General features: G+C 42.1%; 3 non-coding genes across 3 annotated transcripts; all 3 read left to right on the plus strand.

The window, feature by feature from the left end:
• Positions 1–3797: 3797 nt before the first annotated feature.
• Positions 3798–3869, plus strand: trnaa-ugc. The gene has a single exon. It is a non-coding gene; the product is annotated as a tRNA-Ala (tRNA).
• A 3094-nt stretch (positions 3870–6963) lies between these two features.
• trnaa-ugc lies at positions 6964–7035 on the plus strand. Its single transcript has one exon. It is a non-coding gene; the product is annotated as a tRNA-Ala (tRNA).
• A 1121-nt stretch (positions 7036–8156) lies between these two features.
• On the plus strand, positions 8157–8228 carry trnaa-cgc. Its single transcript has one exon. It is a non-coding gene; the product is annotated as a tRNA-Ala (tRNA).
• The last annotated feature ends 8588 nt before the right edge of the window (positions 8229–16816 follow it).

Raw genomic sequence — 16816 nt, forward strand, 5'->3', positions numbered from 1 at the left:
CCATGACTGGCCTATTATTTTATTTTAAAAAAATCCTTACTTATCTTATTTTTTGCTGATATAAAGCACTAACTGGAAACTTTTGTTTTTTGCACAGTACATCTCACCCCCGATCTTCAATTACAAACAGGTCAAATTGTTCAAAGCTCCTTATCTGCCTTTAAGCAAACTCCTCCCTAAGCTTCAGCCCTGAATCAGCTCATTATCAGTGGGCTGCTAATAAGTTTTATCAGCTTCTCCTCTGCTCTTCAGCACCGGGGAGTCCTAAAGTGAAATTAGTTGCATTTTTTTCTTTAGTTTCAGATATAACAAAAACCATAGTTCTTAATGGCAAAAAGTATGTTGAGCACATGCCCTACGCAGGGCCGCCATCAGGGGGGCACAGGGGGTACGATCGTCCCGGGCCCTGTCTTTAGTTTTATCCTCCTCTTTGTGCCGTGGCTCTCTGCCGCATCTTTGCTTTTATAAGGTTGCGCCCGTGCGTACTGACGTCACACGCACGGGGCGCAACCTTATAAAAGCATGGAAGTAGCAGAGAGCCGCGGCACATAGAGGAGGACATCGCCGGAGCTGGGTGCCAGGAAATGTAAGGTGCTTGGGGGCCCTGGGGGAAAGCTGAAGGTTACTTGGGGGCCCTGGGAGTAAGCTGAAGGATACTTGGGGGCCCTGGGGGTAAGCTGAAGGATACTTGGGGGCCCTGGGGGTAAGCTGAAGGATACTTGGGGGCCCTGGGGGTAAGCTGAAGGATACTTGGGGGGCCCTGGGGGTAAGCTGAAGGATACTTGGGGGGGCCTGGGGGTAAGCTAAAGGATACTTGGGGGGCCCTGGGGGTAAGCTGAAGGATACTTGGGGGCCCTGGGGGTAAGCTGAAGGATACTTGGGGGCCCTGGGGGTAAGCTGAAAGATGCTGGGGGAAGCCGGAAGATGCTGGGGGGGCCCTGGGGGAAGCAGGAGGATGCTTTGAGGAGCCCTGGGGGAAGCAGGAGGATGCTGGGGGTGCCCTGGGGGAAGCAGGAGGATGCTGGGGGGGGGGCCTGGGGGGAGCCGGAGGATGCTGGGGGTGCCCTGGGGGAAGCCGGAGGATGCTTTGAGGGGCCTGGAGGGAAGCAGGAGGATGCTTGGGTGGCCTTGGAAGAAACAGGAGGACGCTGGGGGGGAGCCGAAGAATGCGGAAGGAAGCAGCAGAGGGCAGGCCATAGTATGAGTAATTTGGGGGGAGCACCAATGTTTTAGGGGGCCCTGGGCTGGCCAGCATTGATTTAGGGGTACCTGCCCTGGCACCAATGCAAAACGTAACCCCTGGCCACCAATGTTTTATGGGGGGCCCTGGCTACCAATGTCTGTATGTCCTTTGTATTGATGGGAGGGGTCACTGGGGGAGGGGCCATTGGGAGTGTGGGAGGAGGGGGGGGCCCAGAAAATCTTGTTGTGAGGGGCCCCGTGATTTCTGATGGCGGCCCTGGCCCTACGTATTCATCTCATGTTGAAATGGGGTGTATACTGTCCCTCTGACTTTGAAAAAACTCATAAATGTCAGATGAAATGTCCTGCAGAAATGACTGACATGCAGAAGTTTTACCCAGGAACTTTGAGAAGGTGACAGATTACTACTACGCAGATTCTACAATGCATTTCTTTAGTTCTCTCATACAGGTTACTGAATTTTGACAAACTCAGTATTGATGCATATCTGGTTTTAGATCCACAAAAGCAGCTGTGTAAGGTTGAGTAACCGTGTGTTTCAAGCATATTGTCAGCTCTAGCTGTCTTTATTATCTTCAGATAACCTGGGTTTTAAAATGCTAATAGATTGCTTCAATGCTATACTGAGTGCTGCATGATGGGGATATAGCTCAGAGGTAGAGCGCATGCTTCGCATGTAAGAAGAGGCTGAGTGTGCAGTGAATACAAAAGAAGCCCCATAAGGGCTGTGAGGGTAATTGGGGCTCACTGGCACTGGTTCTGCTTCCAGGCAGGAGCTATCCCTACAGGAGAAGCCCAAATGTGTTTTTGGAGGGGCAAACACTGAGGGGCTCACTGGCACTGGTTCTGCTTCCAGGCAGGAATCCCTACAGGAGAAGCCCATATATGTCTACTATGACAACTGGTGGTGGGCCTGCCCATTTGCAACGGTGCAAATTGTGTTCTCCCTTAAATGGGAATGATTTGGGGCCCGCATTTTATTCGGTCAAAATTTTTAATAAACATGACCTCCCCCTTTTTTCCAAAAACGAATTATGTTGTCTGAGTGGTTATTATGATTACTGTCATATGCTAGAAGTTGGTTGTTGGGGGTTTTGCTTTAGTGACAGGAGACCAATTACACTCTACAGACCTTATGAGGCCCCGGCTTCAATCCCCAGCATTTCCAGGGTTTTAGAAGAGAGCATATCCACCAGAGACAGCAAATGAAAAACTGGGTCCTTGTACAAATGCCAATGTTACTTTCACATGTCATGTTCTGGAATAGTCTGAAAAAGTACTACCTACCTAAATGACTAATGGGAACTCAAATGTCCAACGAAAGAGGTTGTAGAGGAGTATTTAGATTGAAAGTCTTCTTTGCTTGGAAGGTTTGACATTAACAAGGCCTGCATTCTGCAGCTGATCAGGTGGCACACATTGAAAGCTTAGAACTAACTTGTGGAAAGATTGTAATGGAGTGTCTGGAATGAAAAAAACAGCATTGCTTGGAGGGCTGGATGTGAACAATACCCAGTATTTGCTACACACTTAACTCACCAGATGGCTCAAGTTACACAGTGTTAAAGACCAATTAGCCTCCTTGGTATTAGAGCATGTTCATTTTGTTCCATTTCCGTCGGCTGCCATTGTTTCTGGAAATTGTTGTCCTTGCATTGCCCCTACTTTTCACTCTCTCTCCTTAGAGATGCTGGTTATATTCTTAAGCTAGTTTTAAAATTGAAATTTGCTGAGGAGTTGTATTGCATAAGGCAAGATAGCTTCTTGTCATCAATGACATTCCAATGGATAACAATGTTTGTGGGAAGCCAATATGGATACATACGGTAGTTTTATTTCCATGAAAGCAAGGGTATAAAAAAGTTGATGTTAACCAACACATGTGAATGTGGACTTGAACAATATCCAGAATTTGCCGCACCCTTAAAGGCGAAGGAAAGTCATTTTGGCATTTTACTACCAATAGATTTGCCTCATTAGTGCCACCTAGAACAATATATTTATCCTGCAGAAACCATTACCTGAGTAAACAGCTTTAGAAGTTTTCTCTGTTTGCTTAAGATAGCAGCTGCCATTTTAGGTAGCTTCCTTCCTACAGTCTCTAGCGTTATAGCTGAGATTATTATTATTAACATTATAGCTGAGATCACACATTCCTAAGGGAGGGGGGGGGAGTTCTTAGCATTATGGTGGGAAGGGGGAGCAGGAGAGGGGAGAAAGGAGAGAAATGAGCAGACTCTGGCCCCGACAATTAAGGCTGTTTCTGAGAGAGGAAGTCAGACACTGGAACATCATGTTTACAAAATAAGAGACAAGAAATCCTGTGTTTCTTTTGCAGCATTACTGTAAGTGCCTATGGCTGTATTTTCATAGATCTTTCTGATAAAGCTTACTTAGTTTTTACCTTTCCTTCTCCTTTAACTCACCAGATGGTAAAGACTGGTTTTATTTCCATGAGAGCAAGAGTATAAAAAAGTTGATGTTAACCGACACACAGGAATGTTGACAGTTCCAGCTGCCTTTGCTGGCTTCGTACAGCTGATTCAATAAAATACACCCATGAAAAATGAGTAGAAAGACGTTCACAGCAGGATGGGGATGTAGCTCAGTGGTAGAGCGCATGCTTTGCATGTATGAGGCCCCGGGTTCAATCCCCGGCATCTCCACAGTTTTGGATAAGAGAGCCTCATTAAAGCATTTGCTAGTGTTCAAACACAAACGTATGTATGAATAAAGGCTACAAAATAGGTTTTGCTTTGAAATAAGCTGCCTTATTGAAAGTGCAAATGGTGCTAGAAAAGAACTGCCTGTGTAAAGTCTTGAGAGCAGTGGTTCCCAAACTCTGGCTGCTCTGCCTAGGGTATCTCAATGCACTGCATGGGGGACTGGCCTATTATTTTATTTAAAAAAAAACCTTACTTATCTCAATTTTTGCCGATATAAAGCACTAACTGGAAACTTTTGCACAGTACATCTCACCCCCCCCTCATCTCCAAATTGTTTAGAGCTCCTTTATCTGCCTTAAAGGACAAGGAAAGTCAAAATCTATTGAGCACGCTATTAAATAGTACTACTATTGTTGTGTAAAAACGCTATATTCCTGGCTTGCCTAATGAAAGATTTACAGAGATACACCTGCTACATTCTACATACTTGTTTCAGTCAACGGCGTCGCCATCTTTAACAAGGGATGCCCACTCCCTTTCCCTCACTGTCTCTACTGCACATGCGTCTTTTGTGTCTCCCCCCCCAGCTCACGCACCAACTCGTCCAGCACCTGCCTGCCGGCTGCGTCCTCTTGTCAGCACCCCCCGCTCCGCTTGCTGCTTCCCGCTTGCCTCCCCCCCAGCCCCTGCCTGTCGGCTGCATTCTCTTGTAACCACCCCCCCCACTCTGCTCCATCCCCTCCGCGCTCCCCGCTTGGCTCTCCCCGCTCACCTCTCCCCCCCCCCCCCCAGCACCTGCCTGCCGGCTGCGTCCTCTTGTTACGGCCCCAGCTGCGGCTGCATCCATTTTTTATAAGGGCGTTTTTTCTTCCTGTTTGGCTTCTGATCATCTGAACTACTGAAATATGGGGACACTAATGGGCACTATTAAGACAACTGAAGGTATGCCTGCATTTTTAAATGAACTCTTTACTAGCCTTTACTTCTCCTTTAAATCAAACTCCTCCTTTCCCTAAGCTTTAGCCCTAAATCAGCTCATTATCAGTGGACTGCTAATAAGTTTTATCAGCTTCTCCTCTGCTCTTCAGACCCAGGGAGTCCTAAAGTGAAATTAGTTGCATTTTTTTTCTTTAGTTTCAGATATAACAAAAACCATAGTTCTAAAAGGCAAAAAGTATGTTGAGCACATGCCCTACGTATTCATTTCATGTTGAAAATGGGGTGAATACTGTCCCTCTGACTTTGAAAAAAACTCCTATCTGTCAGATGCGCAGAAATGGCTGACATGCAGAAGTTTTCACCAGGAACTTTGAGAAGGTGACAGATTACTACTACCCAGATTCCACAATGTGTTTGTTTAGTTCTGTCATACAGGTTACTGAATTTTGACAAACTCAGTAGATTGTAAGCTCTTTTGGGCAGGGCCCTCTTCACCTCTTGTATCGGTTATTGATTGCTTTATATGTTACTCTGTATGTCCAGTGTATGAAACCCACTTATTGTACAGCGCTGCGGAATATGTTGGCGCTTTATAAATAAATGTTAATGTAATGTAATGTAATGTAATATCTGGTTTTAGATCCACAAAAGCAGCTGTGAAAAAGGTTGAGTAACCGTGTGTTTCAAGCATATTGTCAGCCCTAGCTGTCTTTGTTATCTTCAGATAGTCCAGGTTTTGAAATGCTAATAGATTGCTTCAATGCTATACTAGCACCGAGTGCTGCATGATGGGGATGTAGCTCGGTGGTAGAGCGCAATCCCCGGCATCTCCAGGGTTTTAGATGAGAGCATATCCACCAGAGGTGGCAAAGCAAAAGCTGGGTCCTTGTACAAACGCCAAAGTTACTTTCACATGCCATGTTCTGGAATAGTTTGAAAAAGTACTACCTACCTAAACGACTAATGGGAACACAAATTTCCAATGGAAGAGGTTTTAGAGGAGTATTTAGATTGAAAGGCATCTTTGCTTTGCTCTGAAAGTTGGGCATTAACGAGGCCTGGATCCTGCAGCTGATCAGGTGGCACACGTTGAACACTTAGAACTAACTTCCAGCGGAAAGGTTGTAGCGGAGTATCTGGATTGAAAAGACACCATTGTTTGGAGGGCTGGACATGAACAATACCTAGAATTTGCCACATCCTTAACTCATCAGATGGCTCAAGTTACACAGTGGTAAAGACCAATTGGCCTCCTTGGTATTAGAGCATGTTCATTTTGTTTCGTATCCCTTTGCTCCCATTGACACTCTATGTTTCTGGAAATTGTTGTCCTTGCATTGCCCCTACTTTTCACTCTCTCTTCTTAGAGATGCTGGTTATATTCTTAAGCTAGTTTTCAAATTGAAATTTGTTGAGGAGTTGTATTGCATAAGGCAAGATGGCTTCTTGTCATAGATGACATTCTGATGGATAACAATGTTTGTGGGAAGCCAATATGGATACATAGTTTTATTTCCATGAAAGCAAGGGCATAAAAAAGTTGATGTTAACCAACACACGTGAATGTGGACTTGAACAATATCCAGAATTTGCCACACCCTTAAAGGAAAAGGAAAGTCATTTTGGCATTTTACTGACAATCGATTTGCCACATAAATTCCACCGTTATAGCTCAGATCACACATTCCTAAGGGAGGGGGGAAGGAGTTCTTAGCATTCTCGTGGGAAGGAGCTGGAGAGGGGAGAGAGGAGAGAACTGCACAGACTCTGGCCAAGGGAATTAATAATGTTTCTGAGAGAGGAAGTCAGACACTGGAACATCATGTTTATAAAATAAGAGACAAGTAATCCTGTGTTTCTTTTGATAGAGGACTCAGTGCAGCATTGCTGTAAGTGCTTATGGCTGTATTTGCATAGATCTTTCTGATAAAGCTTACTTAGTTTTTACCTTTCCTTCTCCTTTAACTCACCAGATGGCTCAAGTTACACAGTGGTAAAGACTGGTTTTATTTCCATGTGAGCAAGAGTATAAAAAAGTTGATGTTAACCAATACACAGGAATGTTGACAGTTCCAGCTGCCTTTGCTGTCTTCGTACAGCGGAACCAATAAAATACACCCATGATAAATGAGTAGAATGACATTCACAGCAGGATGGGGATGTAGCTCAGTGGTAGAGCGCATGCTTTGCATGTATGAGGCCCCGGGTTCAATCCCCGGCATCTCCATAGTTTTGAATAAATGAGCCTCATCAAAGCATTTGCTAGTCTTCCGAAGCAAACACGTTTATGTATGAATAAAGGCTACAAGATAGGCTTTGCTTTAAAATAAGCTGCCTTATTGAAAGTGCAAAGGGTGCTAGAAAAGAACTGCCTGTGTAAAGGCTTGAGAGCAGTGGTTCCCAAACTCTAGCTACTCTGCCTAGGGTATCTCAATGCACTGCATGGGGGACTGGCCTATTATTTTATTTGAAAAAAAATCCTTACTTATCTAATTTTTTGCTGATATAAAGCACTAACTGTAAACTTTTGTGTTTTGCACAGTACATCTCACCCCCCCATCTCCAATTACAAACAGGTCAAATTGTTCAGAGCTCCTTATCTGCCTTCAATCAAACTCCTCCTTTCCCTAAGCTTTAGCCCTAAAGGTGGCCATACACGGGCCGACTATAGCTGCCGATATCGGTCCCTTGGACCGATTCGGCAGCTAATCGGCCCGTGTATGGGGAGAGCAGATCTGGCCTGAAATTGGCCAGATCTCGATCGGCCAGGTTAGAAAATCTGGTCGGATCGGGGACCGCATCGGCTCGTTGATGCGGTCCCCGATCCGACTGCCGATCCGCGTCTGCCATCCAGCCGGCGACTTACATGTTCGCCGGTGGGATGGCAGGGGTAGGCAACTCGGGGAGATTAGTCGCCCGCGAACAGGGAGTTAATCGCGGGCGACTAATCTCCCCCGTGTGCCAGAGCCCTAAATCAGGTCATTATCAGTGGACTGCTAATAAGTTTTATCAGCTTCTCCTCTGCTCTTCAGACCCAGGGAGTCCTAAAGTGAAACTAATTGCTTTCAATAGTAATTACATTTACAAATATGGAACAAAATTCACAAGGCCCAAGGAGGCCGATTGGTCTTTACCACTGGGTAAAATCTGGTGAGTTAAGGGTGTGGCATGTCCAGCCCTCCAAGCAATGGTGTCTTTTCAATCCAGATACTCCGCTATAAATTTTCAGCTGGAAGTTAGTTCTTAGCTTTCAACGTGTTGAAGCCCTAGCTGTCTTTGTTATCTTCTGATAGCGCAGGTTTTGAAATGCTAATAGACTGCTTCAGTGCTATAATAGCACCGCATGATGGGGATGTAGCTCAGTGGTAGAGCGCATGCTTCGCATGTATGAGGCCCCGGGTTCAATCCCCGGCATCTCCAGGGTTTTAGATGAGAGCATATCCACCAGAGGTGACAAAGCAAAAACTGGGTCCTTGTACAAATGCCAAAGTTACTTTCACATGCCATGTTCTGGAATAGTCTGAAAACCTACTACCTACAAAAACGGCTAACGGGAACTCAAACTTCCAGCAAAAAAGGCTGTAGAGGAGTATTTAAATTGGAAGGTTGGGCATTAACGAGGCCTGCATGCTGCAACTGATCAGGAAAGCTAAGAACTAACTTCCAGCTGAAAATTTATAGCGGAGTATCTGGATTGAAAAGACACCATTGCTTGGAGGGCTGGACATGCCACACCCTTAACTCACCAGATGTTACCCAGTGGTAAAGACCAATCGGCCTCCTTGGGCCTTGTGAATTTTGTTCCATATTTGTAAATGTAATTGCTATTGAAAGCAGTATTGCCAGTCTCCTCCAGCAAGTCAGGTCTGTCAGTCTGCTGGTTTGTGTTACATTGTTTTAAACGCCAGAGCCACCAGGGTAGGGAATAGAAAAGGACTGGCAAACACTACTTCTAATAGCAATTATAAATACCAATAACTCAAAAACCATTGCAAATATGTAATGAATGTATATCGCAAAGTTGCTTAGATGTATGTTTTCTTTTATTAGACAAAAAATTATATTTTGGATTGACTTTTCATTTAAGCATGATTATGTTTGAGAAGCCATTTTAAATGATGTATTGTAGAAATGGCACGCATGAACATGAACATATTCCTGTAATGTTGTCCTCTTGTATTACCCATATCAAGACAAATTACAACTGTGAAATTCCGCTCAGCTCCATGTACACATTGTGACCTCTAGTGTTAAGTAACTGCCAGTGTCATTTTAATAAGCTACATTCCCAAGATGCTTTTAAAAAGAATTACTGCCTAAAACTCCTTAACCAAATACCACACTTTATAAAATAGACACTGTGATGGGTATATATATATATACACTAAGGAACCCATAAGAATGCAACCCTTAACAGAACAGACAGAAAAAACTATTATTAAAAACCTTACGAACACATGGTGGCAGCAATGCAAACAGTTTACCTTTTAGAACATGTCCTGACAGATTGGATTGCTATACACATCACACACCTCATTTTGTTTGAAATATTTATAAAATTAAATAGAGATGTCATAAACCCTTTCTGGGTTTTCTCACCATCATACATGTGCGCTAGTTACAAATTAAATGGATGCAAACATTAAAGTTGAAAGAGTAAAAGATCTTAAGGAGACAATCTCTCTAGTTTCATTTTGACAACTATACCTTACTGTATCATTCCTCCCAACTGCCCGATTTTCGCGGGACGGTCCCCATTTTGACAGGTCAGCCCACAGTCCCGGATTCTCTCTAAAAAGTCCCTCATTTCCCTTTGATCTCCTGCACTGAACCTGCATTGAATGCTAAAAAAGATACAATGTTTCTTAACCTTAATTAAATAAGTAGCTTTTGGCAGAGAGCCCAGAAAAGTTAACAAGCTGTACATAAAATTTTCTAAACAGGTCTTTTGGGGGAACTGAGACTTGCAGCCTAAAGGGCAATTTCACCTTTTTTAGCAAAACTGTAATAACACTTAAAACAAGATCCCCAAACCCCTAGAAATGTGTTCAAACTTTTAATAACCTACCAAATTTTGTAAAATGGGAGTGGTATTTAGAGAAAAAATGGGCATGGTCAACAAATTTCTGCTGCGCTATGCATGCCATTGCTTTTTGTCCCTCTTTGCATTTTTCAAATGTTGGGAGGTATAAGAAATCAGTTCTCCTTCAGCAAAGATTCTAGTCCCACAATGCCTTGCACACTTTTGGTATTCTTCTTCATAGGACTATAGAATATTCAAGGCATTGTGGAAGTGCAACCCTGGCTGGCTACTAATACATAATTACAATGGTTTGGAAATCAGGGATGGGGAAAATAGCAACAGCTAGAAACAAATTTAAAGGAGACATATTGGATAAATGGGAAAAACCCTAATTTTGTAGGCAATTATGAATAATATAAGGTGCTGGTTTCACTTTGTGCTAAAAATTAATCCTCTCTATAAAAATGGCCCCTTTATTGGAGCTCCCTATAGATCCTCTCACTTCTCTGTCCAGTGTGAAATGAAGAGTGGGCGTGTCCTAACGGTCCCTGCCAGAAGCACAGTAGGAGGGGGAGAGCCAATCACAGCCCTGCACTCACACAAGCAAAGACAGGCTTCAGTTCCCTATCAGGTCAGCCTAGCTGCTGATTGGTTCCTATCCTACAGTGCAGGGTACGGAGGGCCGCCGGCTCCCCTGCACATCTAGAGAATTCAGCCATCAGGAAGTGGAACAGATGGGCGGGACTAGTGGGGTTTTTGTGGAACTTCTCAATAAATCAGTCCTAAACACAACTTTTTTAGCACAATCCTTCTGTATCTAGAGGAGTATAATGCCCTGGTACATTCATAATTTTTTATAGGATATGTCTAAAAAGGCTGCAATTGTCCATTTCTTTAAGTGGTGCATTGTGTAAGTAGTTGCAAGACCACAGGAAAGCAAAAAACATGTTTGTGTGGACATTTCTTTTAAGTAGAAAAATCCTCCCTTTAGGGAGAATCAGGCAGAGATTGTTCCTTTGTGATTCATTTTTCCCCTTGGATTCCATTTATTGACCTTTATCTTGATAGAAACACTATAGGGTACAGTCCACTTTAATTGTAATAAGAGGCATAGCTCGGGGGAAATGGTGTGCTATTGATCTTTTCTCTGGAGCAACCAACTGTTAGGCAGGCTTTATATACGTATTAAAGGTTGAACTTGATGGGCGTGTATCTTTTTCAACCTTGTTACTATTTAAAGCAGTGGGACCCTCACTGCGGCCTTGGCTGGATAGACCTAGACTATAGGCCAGTTAGAAAAAATGTGTGAATAATATATATTTTCTCTTTCTTGCATACTAGTGGAAGCTCATCGTAAAAACCATATGACATATGGGGGTGAACACTTATTCAGTGTCCTAGATATTTTTGGAACTAAGACTCAAAGGCTGATACAGTGATATTTGCGTATGTCTGTAACCTTGTTGTAAGCTGAGAACGCCTGTAATGCAAAAGTCTGAGAATCACTGCTCTACGTTGTTGCTGATGTTCAATAAATCTATCACAAACAGTTTTTAAATGTTTCTTTTACCAGTGTTTTAATATTTAATACTATACACTTAAATTTCTTCCACTTACCTTATGCGACAACTCACTCATGCTGTGAGTAACAGGCTTAATTCTCTGTGGCATATCAACTAACTATGGACAAATTTGCACCAGTTCAGTAACCTCTAGCAGCTAATAAGCAAATACAGTTATCGGACCCCTTATCCGGAAACCATTATCCAGAAAGATCTGAATTACGGAAAGCCCATCTCCCTTAGACTCCATTGTAATCAAATAATTTACATTTTAAAAAATGATTTCCTTTTTCTCTGTAATAATAAAACAGTACCTTGTATTTAATCCCAACTAAGATATAATTAATCCTTATTGGAGGCAAAACAATCCTATTCAGTTTAATTATTGTTTAAATAATTTTTTTAGTAGACTTAAGGTAGGAGATCCGAATTACGGAAAAACCCCTTATCTGGAAAACTCCAGGTCCCGAGCATTCTGGATAATGGGTCCCATACCTGTATCAGATTGTTTGCTATGGGTTACTTCACTGGAGCAACTATGTACTCTTTCTCTGTAAATTTTTGTCATTGAACTATGTAACAACACATACAGCACATACATACACTCATATATGTAGTTATTTCACAACAACAATTCTTATCCACAGTCAGTATGTGTCTATTTATTGGGAACCACACCTAGAGTAATTTTTAACTATTAGCATATAGATATTCACACTAATTGAACAGTGACAAAGGTTGTTCATTTTTAATAAGATGAATATCGTGCCTTCAATCAGTTCTATGGGTTCATTTTTAGTATATAGTTATTCATTGTGTTTTGCCTAAATACTATCCCTATATACTTATTATGTCTCATTATTAAGTGCAACAAGTTAACTATAACAGAATTAATAATCAAGATTCTTATATAATGCAGAATGTTTTATCTGTTCAGAAACATCTAAGTCAGTGATCCCCAACGAGTGGCTCAGGATTAACATGTTGCTCACCAACTCCTTGGATGTTGCTCCCAGTGGCCTCAAAGCAGGTGCTTATTTTTTTAATTCTGGCTTGGAGGCACATGTTGGAGACATAAAACCATGTGTATAGCCAAACAGAGCCTCCTGTAGGCTACCAGTCCACATTGGGCTACCAAATAACCAATCACAACCCTTTTCGGGCACCCCCTAGGAACTTTTTCTTGCTTGTGTTGCTCCCCAACATATTTTATATTTAAATGTTCCTCACGAGTAAAAAAGGTTGGGGACCCCAAAACTAACAAGTACATGGAGCTCTATGACTGTTATAAAAGCATTTTTCCTGCAGCCTTGTGGTTAGTCAACTCTTTAGTGACTTTAGTTGTCCTCTGTATAAAACACAAGAACCATGGATTTCCTATATATTATATCCTTATGTTTCATGATGTCATATGTTATAATCTGGGCTTAGTGATGTAATTTCTGACACGACTCACTGAAACGTGTGTATTATAATAAATTATCTATTCTCCTTGTAGATTGTAAGCTCTTTTGGGCAGGGCTCTCTTCACCTCTTTTATCGGTTATTGATTGCTTTATATGTTACTCTGTATGTCTAATGTAGGAAACCCACTTATTATACAGCGCTGCGGAATATGTTGGCGCTTTATAAATAAATGTTAAAAATAATGTTAATTATCCCCTGATGTAAATAAATAAGGATATTAGAAATCACTGTGGAGTTCCATGTTTGATGTGCCTTTATATGGACATGGAACTCATCAGTGACTTATAATATTTTTAATAAAATATGTTACAATTATTTACAAAGAATCACTATATAAATTACAGGAAGAAAGTCATTATCTATCATTTATTGCTGCTCATTGATGTTAAACCCCTTTATTCTCACTAATGTTTGACGTTAGCAATGACGTGAACTCTGACAGGAATGGCTTTTAGAGTCTGGAATATTAAATTACTAATAACACCTATGTATCCATTAATATTGTCATGAGCATTATTAAAAATGGAGGTGTGGCAATATTCCCATGTACTTAAAAGATGAATTAAGTTCTTATTACTCAACATGCCCCCCAAGTGTTGGCATCATTGTGCTGTCTTGTGCAATAGCAAATTCATGGAGAATTCCTAAGACATGCATTAGGATCGGCTACTGACAAGAACTTCTAAGGAGTGGTTTCAACTGCAGACACGCTAGTGAACCATACATCCCAATAAAGCAAGAGCTGCTACCTCATGCAAAGCGATGCTGCTTCTATGGGAAGAAAGCTTTACTATCTTACGAAATATCTTTTGCTTTGGTGTTACTCTTTTCAGGCATTAATATTACTAAGAAATTAGGTGTTCTAGAGGAAAAAAATTCTACCCCATACAACAAACTAAGATATAGGTGTGTTTATCATTCTGTAAAAAAACTTTTTACAGGCTAAACATTAAGAAAAAAGTTAAAATGGCTGTAATGCTACTGTTACTAAAACTTTTAGGGCAATGGCACACAGGGTGCTGTGTTGCCGGCAGGAAATTGTGCAAACTGCAGGTGACAAAGCACCAGGTAAAACAGATGAAAATATTTATTGTGCGTTAATACAGAGGCATTTTCATGTGGTTTAAAAGATTGGTAGCCAGGGGTTATGTTTTGCATTGGTGCCAGAGCAGGGACCCCCTAAAACATTGCTAGCCAACCCAGGGCCCCCTAGAACATTGCTGGTCTTCCCCCAGTGTCCTCACTCTATGGCCTGCTCCCTACTGCAGCATCCTCCAGCTCCCCCCTAGCATCCTCCTCAGCATCCCCCAGCTCCCCCCAGCATCCTCCAGCTTCCCCCAGCATCCTCTTCAACATCCTCCAGCTCCCTCCCAGTGTCCTCCCCAGCATCCCCTAGCTCCCCCCTAGCATCATCCAGCTCTCCGCTGCATCCTTCAGCTCCCCCCAGCATCCTCTAGCTCCCCCCAGCATCCTCCAGCTCCCTCCCAGCGTCCTCCCCTGCATCCTCCAGCTCCCACCAGCGTCCTCCCCAACATCCTCCAGCTCCCCCCAGCACCCTCCTGCTGCGTCCGCCTGCTTCCTCTTGCTATGGTCCCCTGCTCCCTGCTGCATCCACTCTTTTATAAGGTTGGGCCCCGTGCGTACTGACGTCACACATATGCACGGGTGCAACCAATCGTATTACCCGCTGACCACAAAAGACGCAAGTGCCTGTAATTCTTTAAAGGGGGCCTGTGCTTAAAAACTGTATCACGGCCGGGCCCCCTTTAAAGCGACGATCGTCCGGGCCCGGGACAACTGTCACCCCTGATGGCGACCCTGGTGGAAGTTATCCATTAATATCCATTAATATTAATATCCATTATAAACATTATCAGCTCCATGCAACGTTAGAGTGTAAATGAGAAATTAATTTAATTAAATTAATCATAGGGCCTAAGGAAACCCACCTCCCCACAATGGCTCTTCTCCCCCATACATACACTGGAAACCCAGAACTGCACAGGGACTTTCCGTAATTTGGATCTCCTTAGTTGCCTATAAAGGAGCCTATGGGAGAAGGCCTTTCCATATTTCAGAACTTTCTTGATAACTGGTTTTCAGAAAACAGATCCTGTACCTGTATTAGCTTTGCAGCAAATATTGCTTTGAAAGCTGTCTTTGTCTCCTTTGACCATAAAATCTTTACTCACATCACAAATTGGCTACTGTCATGTACTTTGATAAACTAAAGTTTTAACGTGTTTCTTTTGGAGTAATGCCTTCTATTTTGAATCATGCTGATACGGCCACTGTAATGCAGATATGATATCAGCAAGAATTTCTATCATGCAACCAGTGTTGCTGCATGAAGAATAGGGGCACCTCCAAAAGTCTTTGTCTGGATAAATTTTGTAGTCACAGCCTGATTGTACTCTGCCTACTGGTTTAAAATTAAGTTGGAAGCACAACATTCCCTTTTTTCTATTATTTATATATATATATATATATATATATATATATATATATATATATATATACAGGTATAGGACCCATTATCCAGAATGCTCGGGACCAAGGGTATTCCGGATAAGGGGTCTTTCCGTAATTTGGATCTCAATACCTTAACTCTACTAAAAAATCAATAAAACATTAATTAAACCCAATAGAATTGTTTTGCATCCAATAAGGATTAATTATATCTTAGTTGGAATCAATTACAAGGTTCTGTTTTATTTCTACATAGAAAAAGGAAATCAGTTTTAAAATTCGGAATAATTTGATTAAAATGGAGTCTATGGGAGACAGGCATTCCGTAATTCGGATCTTTCTGGATAATGGGTTTCCGGATAAGGGGTCCGATACCTGTATATATATACATTTTATTTGTATAACATCATCCAAATAAATAGAGCTTTTTATTTGAAATGTATTCTGTCTACTTCTGTAATTTAAAAATACACATTTTTAAAAAATATATATTTATATATACTGTACAGGACTTAGGGGGTGGGTCCAGGGGTGTTTTTGGCTACAATATTTTACATAGTTACATAGGGTTGAAAAAAGACCAGAGTCCATCAAGTTCAACCCTTCCAAGTAAACCCAGCACACACAACCTATACTTATCAACCTATACCAACACATACATAAACTATATATATATATGTATATATATACACAAACATTAATACTAACTGCAGATATTAGTATAACAATAGCCTTGGATACTATCCTAACTCATCTAGGCCCCTCTAAAAGGCATTAACAGAATCTGTCATTGCCACATCACTAGGAAGGGCATTCCCCAAACTCACTGCCCTCCCTCACCATGAAAATCCACCTACGCTGCTTCAAATGGAAGCTCTGTTCCTCCAATCTAAAGGGGTGGCCTCTGGTGCGTTGAACATTTTTATGGGAAAAAAGAACATCCCCCAACTGCCTATAATCCCCTCTAATGTACTTGTACAGAGTAATCATGTCCCCTCGCAAGCGCCTCTTTTCCAGAGAAAACAACCCCAACCCTGACAGTCTAACTAAATAGCTTAAATCTTCCATCCCCTTTACCAGTTTAGTTGCAGTCTCTGCACTCTCTCCAGCTCATTAATATCCTTCTTAAGGACTGGAGCCCAAAACTGCACTGCATACTCAAGGTGAGGCCTTACCAGGGACCTATAAAGAGTCAAAATTATGTTTTCATCCCTTGAGTCAATGCCCTAAAGACAGCACTTTATTTGCTTTAGTAGCCACAGAATGACATTGCCCGGAATTAGACAACTTGTTATCTATAAAAACCCCTTGATCCTTCTCCATTAAGGATACCCCCAACAAACTGCCATTTAGTAGATAGCTTGCGTTTATATTATTTCTACCAAAGTGCATAACTTCACATTTAACCTCATTTTCCAGTTTGTTTCCCAGTTTTCCAGTTTTGACAAATCGCTCTGTAAAGCAGCAGCATCCTGCATGGAACCTAC

The sequence above is a fragment of the Xenopus tropicalis genome, chromosome 4, assembly GCF_000004195.4.
Source record: "Xenopus tropicalis strain Nigerian chromosome 4, UCB_Xtro_10.0, whole genome shotgun sequence".
Classification (NCBI taxonomy): domain Eukaryota; kingdom Metazoa; phylum Chordata; class Amphibia; order Anura; family Pipidae; genus Xenopus; species Xenopus tropicalis.